At 54.7% G+C, this 24,407-nt stretch overlaps 1 pseudogene; it reads left to right on the top strand.

Moving 5' to 3' along the window:
* The first annotated feature begins 293 nt into the window (after nucleotides 1–293).
* Nucleotides 294–23,199, top strand: LOC140222503 (GDSL esterase/lipase EXL3-like; annotated as a pseudogene).
* Nucleotides 23,200–24,407: the final 1,208 nt, after the last annotated feature.

The raw sequence follows: 24,407 nt of genomic DNA, 5'->3' as shown, positions 1-24,407 counted from the left end.
CTGTTATCGACTGTGCTTTTGACATTTTTTATTGGAACAGATTTCTGGAGGATGGTCAAGGGGGTAGGTAGGCAGCTAGCTGGTGTTCATGCTCGATGTGGTGTACGATGATTAACAATGTTATCTTGTCCTGTGTAAAAAATCAATGACGCAAGGAAGTGAATGCAAGCATGGAACGAGATGGACGCAAGCACCGCATAAAATACGCATATGCCATACCGTGCGTTTGTGGATGAATGTTGCCTGGCTATAAAAGGCCACGCTGCAGATCAGTACGTAGTTCAGCACAGGTACACACGCTAGTACTATCTATGAACCAAATCAGCTGACAATGGCGTCAGTTTGCAATAAAGCACTCAAAGGTCTTGCATTTGATCCTTTCATTCTGCTTCTGGCTCTAGTGGTGCTGCCTCCACCATCCGGTCATGCAGATCAAGTCAGGAACCTCTCGGCCGTCTTCATATTCAGTGATTCAACGGCCGATACGGGCAACAACAACGTCCTGCCGACGTTGGGGATGGCTAACTTCCCGCCGTAAGGTCAAGACTTCCCCGGTGGTAAAGCCACGGGAAGGTTCTCCAATGGGAAGGTCATAAGAGACATGCTAGGTATGTTACTGGATCCCTGTCTGTGCACAATAGAAGTCCCACATCAGTAATTAAAAGCAGGATCTCAACTGCATATTGGTAACTCAGTTTTTTCTTCTAGACTATAGGTTCACAAACTCTTTCCACGAAGCAAGTTCTATATTCTATAGGTTTTTTGCTTGGGGTGGAACTGACAGGAATGTGATCGAAGAAAGAACTTCTGTTTTTTTTTTTTGCATGAGTGAAGAGCAGCCGAACGAATACACAATATTGAAATAGTTTGACAAAGAAGACACAATTGAAAATTTCATCTTTTTTTTACCAGATGAACTTCGATGAAGTAACAAGCAAGTATTATAATAGTTATCCATAAAACCCTATCTATGCATTCCATGAACGTGCGATTTGAAGTGTGTCGTTGTCAAGATCGGCGGATCAAGACTTGGACTAGTAAATTTCTTTTATGCGCGTAAAGCCTCAGGTGGTTGCGTGGGAGACACGGGTTTAGACTGGTTCAGGCAAGGGAAGCCCTACGTCCAGTATCGGTGGTGTTCGCGTTGCCCACGCGGGGTTCTGTAGTAGGGGGTTACAGATCGACGAGAGAGGGACTGGTCCCAAGTCTCTTTAGTGCTTGCGCTCTTAGGAAGAGTCGTTTTGTGCTATGGCTTGTGGGAGAAGAAGCCGATGCCCCCTCCGGCCCTGGGTTCCGCCTTTTATATCGTAAGGGGGGTGGCCGGAGTTACAGTTGGGATCGGGTGAAGAGGACTGTAAAGAGTAAAGCGTAGAATGGTAAAAAATTACAGCAGGAAGGAGGAGCAAGATCCTAGGCGCCCGTCGCCTCCGCCGGCCCCTGGCGAACGCCGGCGTGCATGCCGGAGGGGGAGGCCGCCGTGTGCCAACTGTCGTTGCGCCCTACAGATAGCTCCTTCGATGCTCGTAGGCGTCGGGTCATGATGAGGGTGTTCCGTCGTTATCCCGGTGTCTATTGGGAGGGACGGTGGATGCTTGTTTGTTCAGGCGGCGGCTCCTGGAGAGAGGGCGTCACATCCTCGCTGCTAGGCGCGCGGGACCCGAGGGCACGCGGGGCCCGAGGACAGGCCGGTCTTCTCCTTCGCTCCGGCCGGCGCAGGTCATGAGTACCCTGCGGCGAATGGGAGCGAGCCGCCCGCACTGTAGCCTGCACAGTGTGGTCGTGCACGGGTACTTGCGACGGGTTGCGTGAGGAGCGCGGTCGTCCTTTCCTCCGCCAGGCCTGCGGCGCATTTATGGCGAGGCCGACGGGGGGACCCACAGGATTTTGTCTGTCTCACCCATCTGGACCGTATCCGAGGGGGATGCCTGCCCCGGGGGCCCCAGCGCGCCCGACCCCTTCGCTTGGGGTCGGACGAGGCGGAACTTCGTGACGGGGGGTCGGGCGCCCCCGACCCCGGGGCCGCAGTCGGGCGAGGCGGAAACTTTGGAGAGGGGGGTCGGACGTTCCCGATCCCGCGCCTTGGTCGGGCGAGGCGAAGCTCTGATCATGTCTAGGTGGGCCCGGGCCTTCGTGTCCGCTCCTTTAAGTGGTGTGTTTACGGGATCGTTAATATTTTCCCCCAACAGTAGCCCCCTAGCCTGTGGTGGAGCAGAAGTGCTCCTCCGGAGGCTTCTTTCGCTGTTTCGCTGCGGGCTCTGTTTTATGGCGCGCTTGTTTTATTTCAGCCTGGCTGGGGAACCTGCAAATTGTGACCACACGCGTGGTAGTTGGTTGCGAAACTGGCCCCCGAGCTCCTGCTCGTTGCAGGAAACCGATCGGGAGGCTAGGTCGACTTTTTGATCGTTGTCCCTCAAGCGTCCGTTCGCTAGGACGGAGGGGTTGAGCCGGGCCACGTTATCCGCGTTGGACGAACCGTGGTGCTCGTTTGAGCTGCAAACGGGTAGGTTCGAGTGGAGTCCCGGTCCCCGTTCGGGGGGGTCCGGCTCGGGCCAAGCTGGTGGCGCACTCCAATTTCCCGCCGGCCAGTTCATATAGTTCCCGGATCCGTTCGACCGGATCTAGGGGCTCGTTGCCTTTCCCCGTGGAAAAACCATGAATTTTATACCGAGCGGGACTCGAACGTGAGGTTGGGGCGCCCTTGGCTTTCGCTCGCCCGGGTATTGGCCGCTAGCGGACCCGTCCCTTCTCACCCCTTGCTCGGGGGACATCCTGAGGCAGCTGTCGAACCCGTGTTGGGCCAGCTTTCGAACCTCTGGATCGTAATGGGCCGTAGGGGCGTTTTCAGCCCTGTATCCCTTCCTTACCTCCCTACGGGCCTTGGGCCGGAGTAGAGCGGTCGTTGCGCCTGGGCCGAAAGTGGGGGGCGTCGTGGGCGCGCTACCCGGGAAGTGGAGTTATGGGAAGCGCCATCCCGCGAATCGAGGAGGATAGGATGTTTTCGCGGCCGATCGTGCGTGCGGTTTTCGAAAAGGAAACGGGCGTGGCAGGGGCGTACCTGGCGCTGCATTTATGGCGGCCGGGGCGTCGATTTGGCTTCCCCGGTACCTTTCTTATAAAAGCAGGAGCTCGCCACGCCGGTTCCGCTTTCCTTCCGCATTCGAGCCTTCTTGCCTTCCAGCCTCACGCTCAGTTCATCCGCGCTCGCCTCGTTTCCTTCGCTCCAAGCCGCGCGCTCTTCTTCCTGTCACCGTCGATCTCCTCCCTCCTCCGGCGATGGGTTCCTGGGGGGTTTCTCATTTCACCTCCTCGCGCGCCGAGGGCCTGGTGCGGAAGGTTCTCCTCTGCGAGAGGATGGCGGCGGGCGAGTGGGAGCTGCCGGGGACGGAGCAAGTTCCGTCGCCTCCCCCCGGCTACGTCGTCTCCTTCGCTCACTTCCATGAGCGGGGGTTCGCTTCCCCCCCGAGCCGCTTCTTCCGCGGGCTCCTCCACCATTATGGGCTCGAGCTCTAGCACCTAACCCCAACGGGATCCAGCACATTGCGGCGTTCGTCGCGCTGTGCGAGGGATTCCTGGGCATCGAGCCCCACTTCTCGCTGTGGAAATATTTTTTTCACAGTGAGTTTGTACCAGAAGTCGGGGAAAGCCGGGAGCCAGCAGCGGTCGCCTCCGGTGCCGATTGGGTGCGCCGGGATCCATCTCCGTCATACTCGCTCCAAGGAGTACATGACGGTGAAGACCTCGGCGTCCCACAAGGGGTGGCACAACCAGTGGTTCTACGTGAAGAGCTACCCGGACTCCCCTTTGCCGGCTTTCACCGGCCGCACCATCGACGCGGCGCTAGAGGTATGGGCGTACGGGCCGGTGTAGAAGGAGAAGAAGCGGTTCTCCGACCTACTGCAGGCCATCGAGCAGCTGAAGAGGAATGGGCTCACCGGCGCCGGGGTCATCGGAGCGTACCACGCCCGTCGGGTGGCGCCGCTGATGCTCCAGGTCCGGCCGCTTGGCGCCATGACCCCTGACACGCCGACCGAGGGCACCGCCTTGGCGACAGGCGCGCTTGCCACCTCCGAGATCCGGCAACGGCTTCGGGAGGCGCTGGAGTATAGGGACGTCGAGTACCCGGTTCCCGGGCACCCGCCGATGTGCCCGGAGCCGGGCTTCATAGACCTGGTAAGGAGTTGGGGCGTCATCTTCCTTTCTTTGTATCCCGCTACTTGTTGCCCTGACGCGGAGCTGCTTTGCGTTTGCAGGGCTCACTAACCCGGGTCGCGGACTCCCTTCCGCCGGTGCCGGAAGATGCTGAACGGAGAGCTCGCAATCGTCTCCAAGCCGAGGCGCAGAAGCGCCGCAAGGACAAGGAGACGGCGAGGAAGCGGAAGAAGGCCGCCAAGGAGCTCCAGCGGCGGCGGAGGGGTCGGTCGTGTCCGACGACGATGACGACGACGACGATGAAGATGAAGAGGATGAAGATGAGGACAATGATGAGGAGGAAGAGCTGGTTCCCCCCCGATCGGGGGCCTTGGTGATTCGTGAGGCGCCCCCGCAGACGGCCGCGGGAGGTGAAGCGGGAGAGGCGTCCACCCGGGCTTCGGCTCCTCCAGGCCCTGGGGCTGTGCCTCAGGGGCCAGCACAGCGCGCGCCCCAAGAGCTGGCGCGGGCCGCCCCCCAGGGGTCGGTGCAGGACGTCCCCCAGGAGCAGGTGCAGGAAGCCTCCCAGGGGTCGGCGCAAGGCGTCCCCCAGGATCGGGCGCGGGACGCTGCCCCGGGGTCGGCAAGGGGTGCCCCCCTGGTGTTGACACGGGGCGCCCCTCAAGGGTCTTCGGAGCCTGCCCCCGCCGCGGCTTTGGGTCCGGCGCGGGGCGCTCCCCAGGAGTCCATTCGGGGCGCTCCTCGGGGGTCCATGGAGCCCGCCTCCACCGCCGTGCCCGCTGCCGGAGAGCAGCGAAGCGGCGACAAGCGGCCGTTGCCGGATGCCCCGGGGTCGGCGTCCGGCTCCGAGTCGAAGAGTGCGCGCCGCCCTTGCACTTCGAGGACGTAAGTTGGCCTTTCCTGCGTGTCGTTCCTCTCCTCTTTTTTCGTTCGTTTCAACTGACGTCTGGCCGTCGATGTGCAGCACTACTCCCCGTGGCCTCACCCTGTAGGTGGCGCCCAAGAAGGCGCTGCGGTTGTCGGCCTCCTCCGGGGGGCGGGCCGCGGCCCCGCCCGCGGCGAGCGCCGGGGTTCCTGGTGCGACCGCGGATCCCCCCACGGAGGTGGCCCCTGTGGCGGCTGCTGGCGGAGCGACGGCAGCGTCAGTCGCGGGAGGGGGAGCGGATTCTACTCCGCCTTCGGTTCCTCCAGTCGCCTCTTCAGCTCAGGGCGCGATCCTCCCGGGCTCTCAGGCCCGGGAGGTGATCGACCTCGACGCCGACGAGGCAGAGGAGGCGGCGGCGACGGGAGGTAGGGCGGATGCCCCCGCAGCCGTGGGGAGATCAGAGGCGGAGGGAGCGCCTGCTCCCGAAGGCGCGGCGGCGGCTGAGGCAGTGGTGACGGAGGCAGGGGCCTTCGCCCCGATCGCCCCCGTGGGAGTGGCTCCGGCGGCTAAGGTGGAGGTGCCCACCGGGATACCGTTGGCGGCCTTGGCAGCGACGAGCGTGCAGGTGCTGGGGCCGTCGGTAGATCCGGCGACTTCTAGCGCCATGGTGCCGACCTCGACGGCAGCGTCAGGGGCGGCCCCTGTCTCATCCTCGGCCTCCTCCGTTCCCAGGGCGTGGAGAGGGTCCGTCCTCGGCTGGTCATCCCGCGATGACCCGCCGAGGCATCTCTTCGCGCTGGACGCCGCCGCCGAGTGGCACAAGTGGCAGGCGGTGCAGGGCGGCATCGCCCAGGTCCAGGCGGCTCTGTCTTCGGCGCTGGGAGTTCTGGGCAACACCGTCCTCCCCGGCAGCCAGGTATGTTGCTCCTACTGTTGGTGATGAGTACCTCCCTTTTGCCTTTTGCCTTAACGGCGTGTTGCTTTGCAGGCTCTCCAAGAGGGCAGTTGGGGGAAATCCGATTTCCTCCGGCGGCAGCAGGGTCTCTGGGATCGCTTCAATACCGAGAGGGAGCGCACCAGGGACCTGTCCCTGCAACTTGGCGCCGCCCAGGGGGTCATTCGCGACCTGCAGGGGCGTGAGCGGGCGGCATCGGAGGAGGCACGGCGTGCGGAGGCCAGGCTCCAAGCCGTCACCGAGAAGGCCCGCCTCGACCTCGAGGAGTTCCAGGCCGTCGCCGAAAGGGCCCGCCGCGATGCCGAGGGGATTCAAGGTGCTGCTGAGAGGGCCCGCCGCGACGCCGAGGAGCTTGCGCAGCTGAGGGGGGAGCGTGACGCCCTCCGCACGGAGACCGGCCAACTTCGCTCGCAAGTGCAGGGACTTCAGTCCGCCGTGTCCCGAGGGGCCGACCGGGAGCGTGAGTTGAAGACCCAGGCCGACGGTGAGGTTTTTTCCGTTCCCGCGTTCCCGTGTTGTTTGTGTTCTGTTCTTTGACTTGCTGGGATTTTCTGGGTGGTTTCTGCAGGTGAAATCGCCAAGTTGCGGGGTCTGCTCGACAAGGAGCGCGGTGAGCACAGCGCCCTGCGAGATGCGATCCACGTCGTCTGCGACGACTTTGGCGTAGCTCCGGAGGAGGGGTCGAGCTCTCTGCCGGCTCGTGTCCTCGGGGTACGCCGTCGCCGTCGCGAGATCGCCGTTGACGCGCTTCACCTTGGCGTGCGGCGAGCCTTCGGGGTCTTCGGCTCTCACTATTCTGGCATCAACTTTGCCGGGATGAGTGAAGGGTACACCGCGGGCTACACCGAAGCTGAGCTGGACGAGATCGATGCCGCGGTGACCGCGCTGGCGGAGGCCCTCGCGAAGCTCCTGGAGGATGAGGCCGCCCCTCCTGCCGACCCCTCGTCAAGTTAGCTGTGCCGGACTTGCGCCCCAAAAAAGTTTGTAATTATGTCAGTCTTTGAACTCGTTTTTCGTTGGCCATACGGGCCTGTTCTATGACTTTTGTTGCGTGAAAAAACCCGATTCCCTTTGTTGTTTCTTTGGGCTCGAAAGCATAGAATGCGTTGCCGGGTGCGTCAGTAAGTTTTGATGAGCGAAGGTGCCGTAGCCGCTAGGGCGTAGGTTTTTTCGCGGTCCGATCAAAACTTGCCTGAGCACCGTTCACGCATCCTTCTCTTTTTTGTGTCCAAAGGTCTATAAAGGGAGTGTTCGGTTTGAAAAAAGAAAAAACGTTTTCTTTTTAGATGGCGCCAGGTGGCTGGGGTCGGGACCCCTGGTATCCAGGCGGCTGGGGTCGGGACCCCTGATAGCCCCCGAGGGGTATGCGGTCCTGGAGCAAGGCTAGGGTCGGATACCCCTGAGCTTAAAAGAAAAAGGCCTGAGCCGAGGTGGCTCGGGGTTTCTTTTTTCGCAGAAGAACAAAACTGGTAGCCCCCGAGGGGTATGCGGCCCTGGGACGAGGCCAGGGGCGGATGCCCCTGAGCTTAAACGAAAGAACGGAAATGACGGCAAGTTTATGCAGAACTTGGAAATAAAAGCTATGGGTAAAAGCACCTTAGCTGTTCTATGTTCCAGGCGTTGCTAAAGATCTTCCCGTCGGGAGTTGCCAGCTTGTAGGTGCCTGGTCGTAGTACTTGTACGACGATGAATGGGCCTTCCCATGGGGGAGTCAACTTGTGCCGACCCCTGTTGTCCTGGACGAGGCGGAGCACTAAATCACCGGCGTTGAAGGCGCGGCCTTGTATTTTGCGGCTGTGGTAACGCCGTAGGGCCTGCTGGTATTTAGCCGAGTGTAGTAGGGCTACATCTCGCGCCTCGTCGAGTTGATCTTGTGCGTCCTCGAGTGATGCCTGGTTTCCCTATTCATCGTATGCCTTGACCCTTGGCGACCCGTACTCTAGGTCGGTGGGCAAAATGGCCTCTGACCCATAGATCATGAAGAACGGGGTGAACCCCGTCGCCCGGCTGGGGGTCGTCCTCAAGCTCCAAAGGACTGCTGGAAGCTCCGCACCCCACCGTCCGCCGAACTTTTTAAGGCGGTCAAAGATCCGTGGCTTGAGACCCTGGAGTATCATGCTGTTGGCTCGCTCGACTTGCCCGTTCGTGCGGGGGTGCGCCACTGCCGCCCAATCCACTCGAATGTGGTGGTCGTCGCAGAACTGGAAAAATCTCTTCCCGGTGAACTGCGTGCCGTTGTCGGTGATGATGGAATTTGGGATCCCGAAGCGGTGGATGATGTCGGTGAAGAACTGTACCGCCTGCTCGGACCTGATTTGCGCCACTGGTCTTGCTTCGATCCATTTGGAGAACTTGTCGATAGCGACGAGCAGATGGGTGAAGCCCCCGGGCGCCCTTTTGAAGGGTCCGACGAGATCCAGCCCCCAGACCGCAAATGGCCATGTGATGGGGATGGTTTGCAACGCCTGCGCGGGCAGGTGAGTTTGGCGGGCAAAGAACTGGCATCCTTCACAGGTGCGGACTACCTGGGTAGCATCCGCGACCGCGGTTGGCCAGTAAAAACCTTGTCGGAAGGCGTTGCCAACAAGTGTCCTTGGCGCAGCGTGGTGACCACAAGCCCCAGTGTGGATATCCTGGATCAGCGCCTTTCCCTGCTCGATCGGGATGCAGCGCTGGAGGATCCCAGTGTGACTTCTCTTGTAGAGCTCCTGGTCGATGATGGTGAAGGATTTTGTCCGGGAGCGTGCCGCGGACAAGGTAGTCGAGGTACGGGGTTCTCCAGTCGATTGGGGGGTTGGCCCCCGCCGCGGGGTCTGCCGTGATTTCCATGACCATGGGGTCGGATGGCTTGGCTTCCAGGGCCGAGTCGGGTAAGGCAGCATTGATTTCCTTGGGACCGGTGCTCGGGTCCGGGACAGGTGGCGCGTTGCCGACCTCCCCCGGCTCGGGTCCCGACCCCAGGGCTGGGAATGCTTCGCCGACCCCTGTCGGCTCCAGATAACGGATTGAAGGCTTCAACTGGTCGCTAACGAAAACGCCGTCGGGGACGGGCATCCGGCCGGACGCCGCCTTCGCCAGCTCGTCAGCGGCTTCGTTGAAGCGCCTTGCGACGTGGTTGAGCTCCAACCCGTCGAACTTGTCCTCGAGCTTACGGACCTCGTTGCAGTAGGCTGCCATTTTGGGGTCGTGGCAGCTCCACTCCTTCATGACTTGTTCGACGACCAACTGAGAATCGCCCCTGGGCGTCTAGCCGACGGATACCCAGCTCGATGGCGATGCGAAGCCCGTTGAGTAGGGCTTCGTACTCGGCGACATTATTGGACGCAGGGAAATGGAGGCGGATCATGTACCTGATGCGCACGCCCAATGGAGAGATGAAGACGAGGCCTGCTCCGGCGCGGGCCCTCATCAGTGACCCGTCGAAGTACATCGTCCAGTACTCCTGCTCCTCTGGCGCCGACGGTGCTTGTACCTCCGTCCATTCGGCCACGAAGTCGGCAAGTGCCAGGGACTTGATGGCGGTGCGGGGGACGTAGGTGATACCCTGGTCCATAAGCTCAAGCGCCCACTTCGCGATCCTTCCTGTAGCATTTGGGTTCCGGATTACTTCACCAAGCGGGAATGATGAAACGACCGTTACCGGGTGGGAGGTGAAGTAGTGACGCAGCTTCCTCTTCGTGATAAGGATGGCGTAGACGAGCTTCTGGATTTGTGGATATTGTGTCTTGGACTCGGACAAGACTTCGCTGATGAAGTACACCGGGCGTTGCACCTTAAGAGCGTGCCCCTCCTCCTCCCGCTCCACCACTAGGGCCGCGCTGACCACCTGGGTGGTCGCCGCGACGTAGAGCAGGAGGGACTCACCGTCAGCGGGCGGGACTAGAATTGGGGCCTTCGTTAGGAGGTCCTTGAGTCAGTCAAGTGCCTCCTAGGCCTCGCTGGTCCATTCGAAGCGGTCAGACTTCTTCAGGAGCCGATAGAGAGGAAGACCTCGCTCGCCGAGGTGTGAGATGAAGCGGCTTAGAGCTGCTAAGCATCCCATGATGCACTGCACCCCCTTTATGTTCCGGATTGGCCCTATGTCGCTGATGGCCGCTATCTTCTCCGGGTTTGTCTCGATGCCGCGCACAGAGACGACGAAGCCTAACAGCATGCCCCTTGGGACACCGAACACACATTTCTCGGGATGAAGCTTAATACGCTTATCCCTCAGCCTTTCGAAGGCTAGCTCCAGGTCGGGAACGAGCTAGTCACCCTTCCTGGACTTAACCACGATGTCGTCGACGTAGGCCTCAACGGTTCGCCCGATGAGATCTCCGAAGCACTTCAACATGCATCGCTGGAAGGTAGCCCCCGCGTTTTTGAGGCCGAACGGCATCTTAACGTAGCAGTAGGGACCAAAGGGGGTGATGAAGGAGGTAGCGAGCTGGTCGGCCTCTTTCATCACGATCTGGTGGTAGCCGGAATATGCGTCGAGGAAGCTGAGGGTCTCGCACCCGGCGGTTGAGTCGACTATTTGATCTATGCGTGGCAAAGGAAACGGATCCTTTGGACACGCTTTGTTGAGACCGGTATAATCGACACACATCCTCCATTTCCCGTTCTTTTTTGGTACAAGGACAGGATTGGCCAGCCACTCGGGGTGGCGCACTTCCTTGATGAACCCGGCCGCCAGGAGCTTCTGGAGCTCTTCACCAATGGCCCTGCGCCTTTCCTCGTCGAAACGGTGCAAGCCTTGCTTCACTGGTTTGGAGCCGGCCCTGATGTTCAAGGAATGCTCGGCGACTTCCCTCGGGATGCCAGGCATGTCCGAGGGCTTCCACGCGAAGACATCGCTGTTCGCGCGGAGGAAGTCGACGAGCGCGCTTTCCTATTTGGGGGATAGAGCCGCGCTGATCCGCACAACCCCACCATCGGAACAGCCGGGATCGAGAGGGACTTCTTTGATACCTTCGGTGGGCTCAAAGGAGGTACTCGACTGCTTGGCATCGGGTTGATCTTCGGTCACCTCCGCAAGCTGGACCACCATGCCGCTCGTGACGGTGATGGCCGCGGTGTACTCGCAACACTCTACGTCGCACTCATATGCCTTCTGGAAGGTCGTGCCGACGGTGATGACCCCGTTGGGCCCTGGCAGCTTGAGCTTGAGGTAGGTGTAGTTGGGGATTGCCATGAACTTCGCGTAGCACGACCGTCCTAAGATGGCATGGTAGGTTCCGCGAAACCCCACCACCTCGAAGGTGAGGACCTCCTTCCTATAGTTGGAAGGGGTCCCAAACGTAACGGACAGGTCGATTTGCCCGAGGGGCGTCGCCTGCTTCCCTGGCACGACGCCATGGAAGGGTGCCTTGCTGGGACGGAGGCGGGAGCGATCGATCCCCATAGCGTCGAGAGTCTCGGCGTAGAGGAGGTTGAGGCCGCTGCCCCCATCCATGAGTACCTTGGTGAGGCGCGTCGTGCCGACGATGGGGTCGACGACGAGAGGGTAACGCCCCGGATGTCGGACGCGTCCAGGGTGGTCGAACCTATCGAAGGTGATGGCCGGCCCGGACCAGTCGAGGAAGGCCGGAGTCGCAGGCTCGGCCGCGTAGACCTCCCGGCGCTCCAGCTTTTGCTGGCGCTTGGTGTCGTACGCGGCGGAGCCGCCGAAGATCATGAAGCAGCCGTCGACTTTAGGGAAGCCGTCTTCCTTCTCTTCGTCGCCCTTCTTTTCCTCATCGGGCTTCCACTTCCGGTCGCCTTTCACTGGATTGCCCACGAAGTACCTCTTCATGAGGTTACAGTCTTTGTAGGCGTGCTTGACGGGGAACTCGTGGTTCGGGCACGGTCCCTCGAGTAACTTGTCGAAGAAGCCGGGAGCGCCTTCGGGGGGCGGCTGCCCCCGCTTGCGCTCGACCGCGGCCACGAGGGGGGCCTTGCGCCGCTGCTTGCCCTTCTTCTTCTGCTGGCGGTTGGAAGTGCCTTCGTCGGCGTCCTCCTCTCGTTTCGCCTTGCCTTTGGAACGATCGAAGATCGCTCCGACAGCCTCTTCGCCAGAGGCGTAGCTAGTGGCGATATTGAGGAGCTTTCCGTGGTTCGCGGGCCTCGGCGCCCCAGCTCGTGGACGAGGGGTCGGCAAGAGGTCCCTACTAGGAAGGCTCCTATGACGTCGGCGTCCGCGACGTTGGAGAGCTCGGTGCGCTTTCTGGAGAAGCGCCGGATGTAATCCCGGAGGGACTCGTCCGCCCCCTGATGACAGCTCCGGAGATCCCAAGAGTTGCCGGGGCGCGTGTACGTCCCTTGGAAGTTTCCTATGAAAACCTCTTTTAGGTCGTTCCAGTTGCAAACGCGTCCCGAAGGGATATGTTCTAGCCAAGCTCGCGTGGAGTCTGCCAGGAAAAGGGGTAGGTTGCGGATGATAAACAGGTCATCATCCGCCCCGCCGGCTTGACATGCAAGCCGGTAATCGCTGAGCCATACTCCAGGATTTGTCTCCCCTGAGTATTTGGCTACACTCGTGGGTTGCCTGAAGCGCGGCGGAAAGGGCACACTTAGGATGCGCGCAGAGAAGGCCCGAGGCCCAGCCGTTCCTGGGCTCGGGCTGCGGTCTTCCCCGCTGTCGTAGCGCCCGCCACGATGGACGTGGTAGCCTCGATCTGCCCCGTCCTCCCTGTCCGCGCGGGAGCGCCTCCGCGCATTCAGGGTGTCGCGGGCGTCGGCGTCGCGGACGAGACCGACGCGCTGGTGGACGGATCGAGCCTCGCCTCCCGCGGGTGGCGGGGTCCGTCGGGCGAACGCGGCCTGATTTGCCCCCGGAGGGGGTTCATGGACAGATTCCCCCCGCCGTTCTGGGGGCGCGTCAGGCGTCGCCCGGCTGGCGTTCTGCCCGCGTCGTCGGGACGCCGAACTTTCCGCCTGCTGGACGGCAGCGCACTCGAGCAGGTTGCGCATCTCTTGGCGTGCCCGTCGCTCCTCGGGCGTCGCTGGTTCGGGGAGCTGTCGGAGCAACACCGCCGCGGCTGTGACGTTTTGGCTAGCGCGGGCGAAGAGCGGCGGACGCTCTCCGTCTGCGCAGATGCGTTGCTGGACGTCGCGCGCCCGTTGTCACGCTCCCCCTTCGTGGTGGGGGTGCTCTACTTCTTGGCGGGCGCCCACGCACGCTTCTGGTTGCCGAGAGCCCTCCGGGACCCTTGGTAAGGCTCTAGTTGTAGCAGCGGCGCGCGAGGGGGGAGCCTGTCGTCTCCCCTCGGCATCATCGCTGTTGGACCCCTCAGAGTGCGTGTCGACCACAAGGCACTCGCGCGAGGGGTGGGGACTCCCGTTGCTGGAGCCAGCGTCGGAGATTGTCCTCCCCGCGCCTACGAGCTCGCTGCTCGCGGGCGACGTGGTCAAGGACCGCGCTAGGAGGCGTCCGTAAGCCCCCGTGGCGTTGCGTAGCCCGAAGGGCTGTCCCCCTGGTGAGGTCCTTCTGGTAGGCAACCGGCCGCTCGCCGCTGTCCTGGCGGTGGGGCCGAGGGCAGCAGGACGAGCGGGCAAGACGAGGATAGGGATCAGCTCGATCCCTTCCCCGGTGGCGAGGAAGTCCAGGCTCCCGAAACGGATCAGGGAGCCCGGAGTAAAGCTGCTATCGTAATTGGCCATCTGAGGCTGGAGATGTACGCACAAAGGTCCCCTACCTGGCGCGCCAACTGTCGTTGTCAAGATCGGCGGATCAAGACTTGGACTAGTAAATTTCTTTTATGCGCGTAAAGCCTCAGGTGGTTGCGTGGGAGACACGGGTTTAGACTGGTTCAGGCAAGGGAAGCCCTACGTCCAGTATCGGTGGTGTTCGCGTTGCCCACGCGGGGTTCTGTAGTAGGGGGTTACAGATCGACGAGAGAGGGACTAGTCCCAAGTCTCTTTAGTGCTTGCGCTCTCGGGAAGAGTCGTTGTGTGCTATGGCTTGTGGGAGAAGAAGCCGATGCCCCCTCCGGCCCTGGGTTCCGCCTTTTATATCGTAAGGGGGGTGGCTGGAGTTACAGTTGGGATCGGGTGAAGAGGACTGTAAAGAGTAAAGCGTAGAATGGTAAAAAATTACAGCAGGAAGGAGGAGCAAGATCCTAGGCGCCCGTCGCCTCCGCCGGCCCTTGGCGAACGCCGGCGTGCATGCCGGAGGGGGAGGCCGCCGTGTGCCAACTGTCGTTGCGCCCTACAGATAGCTCCTTCGATGCTCGTAGGTGTCGGGTCATGATGAGGGCGTTCCGTCGTTATACCGGTGTCTGTTGGGAGGGACGGTGGATGCTTGTTTGTTCAGGCGGCGGCTCCTGGAGAGAGGGCGTCACATCCTCGCTGCTGGGCGCGCGGGACCTGAGGGCGCGCGGGGCCCGAGGACAGGCCGGTCTTCTCCTTCGCTCCGGCTGGCGCAGGTCATGAGTACCCTGCAGCGAATGGGAGCGAGCCACCCGCACTGTAGCCTGCACAGTGTGGTCGTGCACGGGTACTTGCGACGGGTTGCGTGAGGAGCGCGGTCGTCCTTCCCTCCGCCAGGCCTGCGGCGCATTTATGGCGAGGCCGACGGGGGGACCCACAGGATTTTGTCTGTCTCACCCATCTGGACCGTATCCGAGGGGGATGCCTGCCCCGGGGGCCCCAGCGCGCCCGACCCCTTCGCTTGGGGTCGGACGAGGCGGAACTTCGTGACGGGGGGTCGGGCGCCCCCGACCCAGGGGCCGCAGTCGGGCGAGGCGGAAACTTTGGAGAGGGGGGTCGGACGTTCCCGATCCCGCGCCTTGGTCGGGTGAGGCGAAGCTCTGATCATGTCTAGGTGGGCCCGGGCCTTCGTGTCCGCTCCTTTAAGTGGTGTGTTTAGGGGATCATTAATATTTCCCCCCAACAAAGTGTCAATAATAATTCGACAGAGAGATACACTGTTGCAGGACTAAAAGCTAGGCCCGCGGCTGCCTTCTGAGTTCTCTACTACTATACCAGAACGATATACAATCCACATCTCTAAATGTAGCCATTGACCCCACAGATTTGCAAAAGCAGACGCACAGCGAAGATAACATTGGCATTTCGCCTCTCTACACTAACAAAGATGCTACTATGCTAACACCAAAACTTATCGATCCAAGCGTATCTCCATAACTAAAAAGTTGGTGAAATCTCCGTAACCACGTCGCCTATCAATTTAGCCCGTATAGGATCTCGAGCTCCAACAATCTACCACCGTTGGTGATGAGCTGCTCTCCTCGCACCATTCTAGATGAATCGGAAGCTCTCCTCAACTTGCTGGTTGCGCATGCGACGGCTCGCTGCCAAGATCATCTCCGCCAATTCCTCCACGCTCGCCTTCTCGGCCTCCCTCTCTGCTCCAAAGCCTTCATCTAAAATTCCCTCACCCGTGCCCACCACTATGTCTCCAACCTTGTGGCCGTGCTCGCACTAGTAGAGAACTGACCTTCCATCCAAAACCTTTTGTCCTTATTGACTTTGGACCCAGGACCAAAGTGCCTTTAGTCCCAGGTCAAATAAGCTACCGAAGGCTACCGACGAGGAAGCTTTAGTCCCAGTTGTAAAGACCAACCGGGACTAAAGCCCCCCTTTAGTCCCGGTTGTAATAGCTAGTAGGATGAGGAGGCCTTTTGTCCTGGTTGGAAACACCAACCGTGACTAAAGGCCCCCCTTTAGTCCCGGTTGACCACCAACCGGGACAAAACACCTCTTTCCACCTTATCTTCCTCCTATCCCTTATCTCTTCTCTCTCTCTCACTTTTCTCTCCCTCTCCTGCCCGCCCCCTCCCCCGGCCTTCCCTCTCCCGCCGTCGCCACCCCTCCCCTCCCTCTCCCACCCCCTCCCCTCCCTCTGCTGCCCCTCCCCTTCCCCCTTTGCTCGCCCCTCATTGGCAATGAGGAGCAGCAGCGGGGCGAGGTGTAGGGCAGGAGTCTAGAGCTTCAGACGGGCACGGGCAGGAGTCCGGAGCTATAGGTATGCTCGAGTCCTCACTGACGCTTGGCTCCTCTTCAGGACGTGTTGGCGCGGCGCGGGCGGGCGGTGCAAAGCCGGTGCGCCCCGCTCGGGCACGGGCGGGCGGCGCAGGGTCGGCGCGGGCATGGACATGGGGCTGGCCATTTTTTATTTTTTGTTAAACTTTTTATTCCCGGTTGGTAGTACCAACTTAGTCCTGTTGGATTTTCATGATCTATAGCTCTATCCAATCGGGATTAAAAGGCACATTTTCCTCTAGTGTCGCCGCCCACCGCTGCATGGTCTCCTCGGGCTCGTGATCCTCTCGCTTCACGGTGCTGCATGGTAATTTTGGAACGAGGAAGGTGTTCGAAGAAATACCCGAGACGGACGTGGCAGCGTGAACCGCGATAGTCTCTGGGTGCGTGCCGAACGGGAATGAAGGAAAAGGTTGTGCTATCTGGTGCCTGAATTGGTTGTGGTATCCGGTGGAGATGGTTAAGCTCGCAGACGATGGCAAGGAGAGGCCAAACTCACAGACACGGAGAGCAGTTGGAGGCATGTGAGGTATTGGGTGAGCTGAATTCTCCTCGGTGGCTGCACGGGTTTGGATGAGCTGAAGTGCGATTACACAACGGATGCATGCCTTTTGTTCACCAGCTTAGTTGGACCTTAGAGACCACGGAGTTGTTCCAGGAGATGGAGTCGGGCTGCAGCCTGATGAGATTCTTGTGCCTGGTGTTGAGAGTTGAGACGCAGTACCTTGCATGACAACGGTCCACGATATCATCAGCCGACGCAAAGAGTACGTCAGCTCGAGGTGCCCAAGAAGGCACCGGCTTGACCTCCAGCCATCCATCGATGTCACTCTTCTCTTGCTCGGGGAGATTATGCTTTCATCAAAACCATATTCCTGCCACAACTTGTGCAACCTCGCTCAGATGCCCTGTATAATGCACAAGAGTTAATCTTGCAGCAGCAGCAGCATATATACTTTCAGCTGTGCTACTGCCTATGGCGGCCGGGCAACATAAAAGCTCCACGGACTACACTTTGAAGCATTACGTCCTTGTGGATGATGGTAGCATGTGTCTCAAATCAACTGTATGCACTATGGTTGTAGTCATATTAATTCCATTTAATCGTTTTAGCATTTGTCCGAAATCAATTATACACACCTCGTTTGCTGTCGTAGATAAATTTTTACTCCCTAGTGCTTAAAGTTAAGCTGCCGTAGAAAAGAACTTTACTTCCGTTAAAGTTATATATAGCAAAGGAAAAAAAGCATAGCGACATTGTACGTATTTCATTACCAATACTAATGCTTAAAATCATGTTGTTCCCAAATCAAATTATAACCTGCATACTTTTATTTCTCTGTCTCAATAGACGTAGGTGTCAGTGTCTTTCTGTCTCTATTATTCACATATGTCAGTTTTTTCTATGCCTTTCTTACATCACTTATTTTTTCCTTTGAAAGCAAGAAATTTGAGCCTATAACGAAGAAAGCCCAATGCATTTGAAGTTTAAGCAAACATATTGTCCAATGCTGCATCGCACAGATTTTCCAAGGGTTGATTCTGCATTTGCTCCCATATTACTCCATCTATTTCAAATTGTAGGTCGTTTTGGTTTTTCTAAGTTAATAGATATATGTATGCATCTAGACATACACTATATTTAGGTGCATACAAACATTTATGCACCTAGAAAAGTCAAAACGACCTACAATTTTAGACGAAAGATTCTTCCGTGTGCACACCGTGTGCCATTCGAGCTAAGACAAGCGGCACATTCTTCCCATATTGTACTTGGTTCAAAAGATTAAAAACTACACGAGGATTATCGTGGATGCTCAAAGTAGCTTGGCAAGCTGTTTCCTTGGAGGGAAGACGGCTCAAATACTGCATCAAAGAAACATGCAGGGAATAAAATAAACAGGGCTCTGATCAATTGGTTTTTAGAACTAGCAAAGTAGTAAGTCGTTGATCATATTGGTGCTCATGGTACCCCAAAAGCTTACTTAACCGAGTAGAAGCTGAAAGCTTAGAGGCTGCGACGTGTAACAGCACAAAACGATGAATGATTTAGCTGCAGTATATAAAACTATGGATGCAACTCCTGCTGCTGTCTTGATGTATGCCTTCGAAGTCGGAGACGTCAAGGGTCCTACACTCCCTATACTCCAAGTTATAGCTCACTTTAGTATTTTCCTAAGTCAAATTTTGCTTTGATCAAGTTTATAGGAGAAGGCACCAACATTTGTAATATCCAATAAAATTTATTAAATCCATCATGAATTATGTTTTGATAGCGCATTTATTTTAGAGTTAGAGTGGTTTGACTTAGGAAAAAGGTAAAGTTGGAACGGAGGGAAGTAGAAGTGAAGTTCGAAAATTATGCTGTGTACACCTCTGGAAAGTTCGGAACTCCCACATGCACCTTCTGCAATATTAATCTTGATGTTCGTAACTCTTGGTACCTTGGGATTCGCCAAAAATTTCTTAATTGAGGTACTCTATTTTTTGCAAAGGAGAACAGCCGGGGAAATTACCATTGCAATATTCCAAGGTCCCAGATTACTATCCAAAATAAAGTCGAGTCACCTTGCAGGAAGATAGCATAAAGAAGTTCCGGGAAAGGGGCATGACATCATGCCACCAAAAAGATTCAACATGCTTCTTAGCATGTGGTGCCCAGCTTTCTTGTATAAACAATTGCACGTACCCCCCGCTCCCCCACAACACACACACATACCCTGTCAATTAGAAGTTTCATTGCACACATATAGAAAATAGGTATTGCTGAGTAGATAGAGTTAACCAAGATGAGCTTTCCAGAACAAGAGAGAAACCTGGATATACCCAAAAGCAACGCAAGGTCGAGTAGTACCAAGGGGAAGACCAAAATAGATAGAAGACATTTTACCAATCTGAAAACCAAGAGTACTCGCTAAATCAGTCATCTTGTTTTCATCAACGTTGATCAGGACTGAGAATGACATGTGGAAATTCACCTTCAGTCCCGTGGTCGTTGTTGTCTCGCTTGGCAATCCTTCCTAAAGCATGAGACTTCTTTGGTGTACTTGCTTCCTTCTTATTAATATATATAAGCCGACTTAAGCCGGATCTTTCAAAAAATATTGGGTACCAATCATATTAAAAGTTATTTTGCATTCTATGAAATGTTTTTTAAGCTAATAGGATTTTCTGTTGCTGCAATACATTTATAACCACGATCACATGACCTATTCCTGTATATCTTGACGGATACTCCCTCTGTCCCAAAAAGAATGACTTTCTAGGCTTTTTGAGATAGGGTGAATGAAAAAGATGCATGTACCCTTTGTTAGTTAAGTTTGCATATAGAAAATGGAGAAAATATGTCTCCATCTAATCATGCATGCATGAGATCAACGTGCCAAATTATACATGCATAAGACTTAAATCCTAGAACGTCATTATTTCTGGGATAAATTTTGAATGCTAAAATATCATTCTTTTTAGACGGAGGGAGTGCATTCTAAGCAAAAAGTTAATATCCAGATTGATACATAGTGCTTCATAGCTCTTTTGTATTTTTTAAAAATGATTGAAAACAAACCTAATTTCATAATCCTTGAGTGGTAACTAATTTTCCTTACCATAAATAATATAAACTAACATCCCTTTGGTAATCCAATTATTGTTTGTCAGCCTCCAGGTACGGTGTTAAGGACCTTCTACCCCTTACATTCGTAGGAGTCTTGAACTTAGGGCGTGTTTGGCATGGCTCTAGATCTAAACTCCAGTAACACCAGCCAATTTTCCAGCCAAACACCACAGCTCTAAAGCTCTATGGAACTGCCAACTCCATGGAGCTGTAGTGAAAATGGGGGTGGAGTTTTGGAGCACCTCTTTTGCAGCTCCAAAACCACCCAATACGAACCTCCTTGTGGAGTTGGTGGGTAATTACCCACTAATACCACTGGTTAAAAAAACGGTTCATTTCTTTTCTCCCGAGCCCCTCCCCCCATGCTGTGACTCCCTCCTGCGCGCCTGTCTTCCTCCGCCGCCGCCAGCCGCCGTCTTCCTCCCCCGCGGAACGCCTCCACTTGGCCGCCAGCAATCCCCCACGGGCCGCCATCCATCACCGCCGTCGCTGCTTCTCTCCTGGCCGCGCACCTTCGCTGCGCCAGCGCCGCCCATCGCCTCGCCTCCTACGCAGCCGCACCCTGCCTCTCGCTCGACCGCGCGCCTCCGCCAGCGGGCGGCCTTGCCTGCTCCCCTGTCGGGCGTGCCACTGTGGCCCCTCCCTCACACTACCGGCCGACTGCTGCCCCCATCCTGTGCGAGCCCGGCCGCCGTCCCCACCCCTAAGGCCGCCGACGCCACCTCGAGGCTGCTCGCCTCCACCGCCGGACCAGGCCGCCGGCCCCTCCCCAACGCCCTAGCTCTTCCCTAGCGGTGTTCCCCCATCCTGAGGAAGAAGAAGATGGGGGTAGAGAGGATAACAAGTGGGGCCTGAATTGGGGGGAACAATGGCAATCCACACTGAAATCGGTCTTTTTTAGAGCTGAGAGCACTCTTGTGGCCAAACACCCCATCTAGACCGCTCCAACTCCACTCCCAGAGCTGGCTCCACCTGGAGTTCTGGAGTGGAGCAGCTCCATCCAAAGTTAGAGCCATACCAAATAGGACCTTAATGACCTACTCACAGGTGTATCCTTTGCTTTTGGTGGCAGCGGATATGATCCTCTCGCAACTAAAATAACGGTATGATTACCTCACAGAATTTTACATTGGTAAACTATTGTTTTTATTGGAGCTTATGTATGGGTTTTATAGATTGCGATATCGAGTGTGAAGCAACTTGAGTTATTTCAACAATACAAGGACAAGGTAAAAGCATTGGATGGGGAAGAGACTATGACAAGTGTAATATCAAATGCCATCTTCTTTACCGTTATGGGAGGAAATGACATTGCAAATAATTATTTTCTATTTCCACTGAGACGCCAACAATATGACCTTCCTGTTGACATACATATATGGGTCCACCAGAAGGTTTGGACAGTCCTAGATACAGAGACATGTCATATATGGAGACTACTGTGCAGGACGGCGTGGTGTACGTGGAGGACAAGAACTAGTCGAGGATTAGAAAACTACTCGTAGCAAATAGAGTAGGACTCACTAGTCGAATCCGACTAGTATTCTTGTAAACAACCGAACCCTGCCCTATGCAATATAAGGCAAGGTAAGGACCCCCTCCAAGTTCAATCCAATACAATACAACCAATATGTAAGACTTAGGGTATTATGCAATCTAGCAGCTCGAACCTGTCTAAATCATGTGTTCAAGTTCACCTTCGAATTCCTAATCTTAGCAAGTTCCACGCACAAAACACAACCTCTGGTACAACCCTCGGTAAGTTGCTGGGTCTAAACACCGATAGCTGGCGTGCTAGGTAGGGGATCTCGCAGAGAATCCACTAGTGAACTCGATGGCTCAAGTCATCATCAAGCCCACCGTCACATTCGAAGCAGGTGGGACATTCATCTTTAGTTCCTGGGTTTGCGTCACAGATGGTGCTGGAAATTTTGACCACCACATGGCGCCATCCCTGGAGAAGAAGCCGCACGCCATCAACCTTCAGCACTAAGCTCTGGAGGATCTCATCAAAAATTTGGCAAATTTTTTATTTCTAACCTAGCCAGAGGCTGGGGGACGAGTCCGAGTACAACTCGACTTCTCCCGCTAGTCAGACTGGTTCCCACGAGTGGGCATTTAAGCCATCGTATGAATCGGTCTACAATCCAAGTCGATTCTCGTTCAGACATCGAAACTCGGGTGCTGTCTACAAAGCTACCCAGTCCGGATCACATTCCAACTCGGATTTGATTGAGGACTTCGACTACTACTCGGATTCGGACGAGGAGACTTCATTATCAGGTCCACAACAGGGTCTGGTTATCGCATCAACTCCACAAAGCAGATTCGTCTACTGGCCCAATATAAAGCCTCCTGCTCTTGCCAAGGATGACGAGTCATGCCTTGTCGCCTACCTTGACACCCTCCCATACTAGGAGGGTACCTTTTTGTCACCCATCTACGAAGAAGATGGTTCCACAAAGATCATCACGTCAAGTTCAGGTAGCTATTCTCCGGAGTGGGAACTCCTCGCCATCGTTGTTGCACAAGATGGCAAAGATCAAGAGCAACCAGAAAGGAATCTGTGACCCGAGCATTACCCAGACGACGTCTCAAAGGACGAGCTTACCGCCAACATAGCCACAGAAGAAACCGAAGCTCAAAGAGATCGACGGCAAGCAAGAAACATTGCAAGAGAAGAGCGTCGCCGCTGCCTTGCAGCTGAACTACCACTGTCAACTTTACTATGGTAAGAGTTACTGTTTGAATAGCTCGAAGAATATCTTGACGTTATGTCATGGTAACTCAATTGTATTCTGGAGTTATGTTGTTGCAGTCATTTTTGTTTTATGCACATATAATCAGTTTTGTAGTACTATGAGATTAATTGAATCTTCTATATATATCTAGTCCTATCTAATCCATGTTGTCGTCTTGAGTTCCCTGATTCCAGATGCATAGTAGTTCCTTTCCATACGCTTGAATTGTTAATTTGTACCTAACTGACGGTTACAAATATATGGTAAGCCAATGTTTCATTCTTTTTGTTACAGAAACTAAACCAGATGGGGGCTAACCGGGTTGGGTTTGTGGGTGTTCCTCCTGTTGGATGCAGCCCTTCACAAAGAACATCATCAAAAGAATGTGACCCTTTGCGGAACCAAGCATCAAAATTGTTCAATTCAAAAATAAGAAAGGAAACTGATCGACTCAATGCAGAACACAACATTTATGGATTAAAGTTATCGTATCTTAACTTGTACAATTATTTGCTTGATCTTAATCAGCAACCATAAGTTTATGGTAAGTACATTAGATCGTATAGAGATGATATATATTTTATAGAGATGTAGTTACATATAACTGAATATACTTCCATATATACCTTAAATAATGTAATTTTTTGTGTCAACTGACAAAGAATATAGCTGCAAATTGTTTAGGAACAGCTGTGACTAAAGTGAAGATACTTAACATTCTCTAGGTTTCAAGGAGACAAGTGAGGGATGCTGTGGCAGTACATTGTTTGATGCTTCTATATTCATTGCATATCACAGGGCATGTCCAAATGTTCTTGATTATATATACTGGGATGGCTTCCATCCAACTGAAAAGGCCTACAAGTTTGTGGTCGATACGTTCGTCAGCCAAGATGTGAAGAATCTGATATGATGAGAGGAATTAATATCCAAATGTAGAGTAGTTTCCAATCAGTCAAGAGTGTATTGGTCCATAATAAAGTCATTTTTTTCAGCAATGTGCGTATTTAAAACATAAAAGTCGCTATGCACACGATTTTGTTGTCATAATGTCATTTGCAAGGGCAGCTAGGACCATATCACTACAAGGGATTTTTTATTAGTGACGAACCAAAATGCATTATAAACATATTTTTTCATCATAAACCATGATTGATGATGCCCGTGTGATGAACAACATTCATCATTAATCGAGCATCATAAATCGCGATCAATGATGTTCCTTATTTCAGTGTGTCACTAAGATTGTGACAATTATAGGACGTAGCTGGAAACGTCATAAATTGACTCCTTCATAGAAAACCACCTTGAACCACAGTCCGATGTGGCGTAACAATTGTGACAAATTGTTTCGTCGTAAATTAATTTAAGCCCAATTCTTGTTGGACCAAGCGCAATATTTGCTGTGGTCATAACTTAGTTTAGGTCCAATTCTTATTGGATCAAGCCCAATATATGATGTCATCATAACTTGGTTTAGGCCCAATTCTTAATGGATTGAGCCTAATATTTATTGTCATCATAATTTTGTTTAAGCCTAGTAGTTATTGGCCTTAGTGAATGTATGCTAATACTTTTTTGATTCTAATAAGGTAGGATTTTTATTTAGCAGAACCCATTTTGCATCTTGTTATTTTGGGATAAAGTCCGAGTAGCATTTAATTAAAATATAATCTAATTTAATATCACATACAAATCAATTATGTAATTGATAGCCCAAATAATTACTACAAACCACACATAGAAACAAATATTTCTCATCACAGTTCACACATTATTATTCATGCCTAAAGAATAAGCACAAGCATATTATCTAACAGAGATCACAAACCACTACACATGATATCTCCCTCGCCAAGAAGAAAGCTGGCCTAAGGAGCAGGGAGGACATGAATAGATGCCTTATATGAAACACATTGACCTTACCCTCTGAAGTTTAGCAGTTGATGAAGGAGGTACTCAGTTTCTCTTGCTGCTTTCTTCAAATTCTCAAAATCCTCATACTGCATGTTCCTTTCTTCGTCTGAAGCTTGTGCTTTCATGATCTTCAAATCACTCAACATTTGCTCCTGGCCAACAACTTGTTGTCTTTGTTGTGTAGCTTCCCATAGCCCTCCCAAA

This window comes from Setaria viridis, chromosome 4, assembly GCF_005286985.2.
Source record: "Setaria viridis chromosome 4, Setaria_viridis_v4.0, whole genome shotgun sequence".
NCBI classification, from domain to species: domain Eukaryota; kingdom Viridiplantae; phylum Streptophyta; class Magnoliopsida; order Poales; family Poaceae; genus Setaria; species Setaria viridis.
This window is presented reverse-complemented; position numbering and strand designations above follow the sequence as displayed.